Source organism: Aplysia californica, unplaced genomic scaffold (assembly GCF_000002075.1).
Source record: "Aplysia californica isolate F4 #8 unplaced genomic scaffold, AplCal3.0 scaffold01310, whole genome shotgun sequence".
In the NCBI taxonomy this organism is placed as follows: Eukaryota; Metazoa; Mollusca; class Gastropoda; order Aplysiida; family Aplysiidae; genus Aplysia; species Aplysia californica.
In genome coordinates this window covers 102,058-104,946 of record NW_004798580.1, presented here as the reverse complement: position 1 = coordinate 104,946, position 2,889 = coordinate 102,058, and the positions used below count along the sequence as shown (strand labels likewise).

Sequence of the window (2,889 nt, the reverse complement as noted above, 5' to 3'; positions counted from 1 at the left end):
GGATAAACGAAAGGGTAAGCATTCACATCGTCAAATTTATATTCTGACTGTTCCATTTGGATAAACGAAAGGGTAAGCATTCACATCGTCAAATTTATATTCTGATTATTCCATTTGGATAAACAAAAGGGTAAGTATTCACATCGTCAAATTTATATTATTCTGACTGTTCCATTTGGATAAACGAAAGGGTAAGTATTCACATCGTCAAATTTATATTATTCTGACTGTTCCATTTGGATAAACGAAAGAGTAAGCATTCACATCGTCAAATTTATATTCTGACTGTTCCATTTGGATAAACGAAAGGGTAAGCATTCACATCGTCAAATTTATATTCTGATTATTCCATTTGGATAAACAAAAGGGTAAGTATTCACATCGTCAAATTTATATTATTCTGACTGTTCCATTTGGATAAACGAAAGGGTAAGTATTCACATCGTCAAATTTATATTATTCTGACTGTTCCATTTGGATAAACGAAAGAGTAAGCATTCACATCGTCAAATTTATATTCTGACTGTTCCATTTGGATAAACGAAAGGGTAAGTATTCACATCGTCAAATTTATATTCTGACTGTTCCATTTGGATAAACGAAAGGGTAAGCATTCACATCGTCAAATTTATATTCTGACTGTTCCATTTGGATAAACAAAAGGGTAAGTATTCACATCGTCAAATTTATATTATTCTGACTGTTCCATTTGGATAAACGAAAGGGTAAGTATTCACATCGTCAAATTTATATTCTGACTGTTCCATTTGGATAAACGAAAGGGTAAGTATTCACATCGTCAAATTTATATTCTGACTGTTCCATTTGGATAAACGAAAGGGTAAGCATTCACACCGTCAAATTTATATTCTGACTGTTCCATTTGGATAAACGAAAGGGTAAGCATTCACATCGTCAAATTTATATTCTGACTATTCCATTTGGATAAACGAAAGGGTAAGTATTCACATCGTCAAATTTGTATTATTCTGACTGTTCCATTTGGATAAACGAAAGGGTAAGTATTCACATCGTCAAATTTATATTATTCTGACTGTTCCATTTGGATAAACGAAAGGGTAAGTATTCACATCGTCAAATTTATATTATTCTGACTGTTCCATTTGGATAAACGAAAGAGTAAGCATTCACATCGTCAAATTTATATTCTGACTGTTCCATTTGAATAAACGAAAGGGTAAGTATTCACATCGTCAAATTTATATTCTGACTGTTCCATTTGGATAAACGAAAGGGTAAGCATTCACATCGTCAAATTTATATTCTGACTGTTCCATTTGGATAAACGAAAGGGTAAGTATTCACATCGTCAAATTTATATTATTCTGACTGCTCCATTTGGATAAACGAAAGAGTAAGCATTCACATCGTCAAATTTATATTCTGACTGTTCCATTTGGATAAACGAAAGGGTAAGTATTCACATCGTCAAATTTATATTCTTACTGTTCCATTTGGATAAACGAAAGGGTAAGTATTCATATCGTAAAATTTATATTCTGATTGTTCCATTTGGATAAACGAAAGGGTAAGCATTCACATCGTCAAATTTATATTCTGACTGTTCCATTTGGATAAACGAAAGGGTAAGTATTCACATCGTCAAATTTATATTCTGACTGTTCCATTTGGATAAACGAAAGGGTAAGCATTCACATCGTCAAATTTATATTCTGACTGTTCCATTTGGATAAACGAAAGGGTAAGTATTCACATCGTAAAATTTATATTCTGACTGTTCCATTTGGATAAACGAAAGGGTAAGCATTCACATCGTCAAATTTATATTCTGACTGTTCCATTTGGATAAACGAAAGGATAAGCATTCACATCGTCAAATTTATATTCTGACTGTTCCATTTGGATAAACGAAAGGGTAAGCATTCACATCGTCAAATTTATATTCTGACTGTTCCATTTGGACAAACGAAAGGGTAAGCATTCACATCGTCAAATTTATATTCTGACTGTTCCATTTGGATAAACGAAAGGGTAAGCATTCACATCGTCAAATTTATATTCTGACTGTTCCATTTGGATAAACGAAAGGGTAAGCATTCACATCGTCAAAATTATATTTATATTCTGACTGTTCCATTTGGATAAACGAAAGGGTAAGCATTCACATCGTCAAAATTTTATTTATATTCTGACTGTTCCATTTGGACAAACGAAAGGGTAAGCATTCACATCGTCAAATTTATATTCTGACGGTTCCATTTGGATAAACGAAAGGGTAAGCATTCACATCGTCAAATGAACATTAAAGGGGAAAGGCAGTGGCCACAAGATTCATTTTCTACGTTGTCTGTCTTCATCTGTTCTTTGACTTTTTTCATATTGTTAATTAATAACATTTAAAAAACATAGAAACAGGTTGGTGACTTATTTCAAATAGCCAGGGAAAGAAAGGAAAAGTAGTCGAAAATATTTGTTTTCTGTGATGAATGTTGCCATACCCACCTTCCTTCCAGCCTATTGTCCTCAAATAATAATTCCCACTTTAAACGCTAAGCATTATAATAAATGAGCCGTTATAACAATAGTATTTTGCAAATGTTGTTATACTTAAATAATAGAAATCATGTGTCTTCGTAGGGGAAAATTGTTGAGCGATCATCTTGTTTGTTCATTGTTGGACTGGTGTGTTTGTCTTCTTCTTGATTCTTTGGAGTGTATGATATCCGCAGGGGAAAGAGGTGATGGATGAGAGGAGGGAGAGGGAAGGAAGATGAGGAGGAGGGGCAACAGTAGCAGCAGCAGCAGCAGAAAGAGGACAGGCTGAAACAAAATAGTTTAAACAGGGTGAAAAAGAGAAGAGAGAGAGAGAGAGAGAGAGAGAGAGAGAGAGAGAGAGAGAGAGAGAGA

The 2,889-nt window shown here is 33.9% G+C and overlaps 1 protein-coding gene across 1 annotated transcript in view; it reads right to left on the bottom strand.

Moving 5' to 3' along the window:
* LOC101859992 overlaps positions 1–2,889 on the bottom strand; it is a 105,213-nt gene that overhangs the window by 2,671 nt on the left and 99,653 nt on the right. The gene's annotated exons all lie outside the window — the stretch shown is intronic.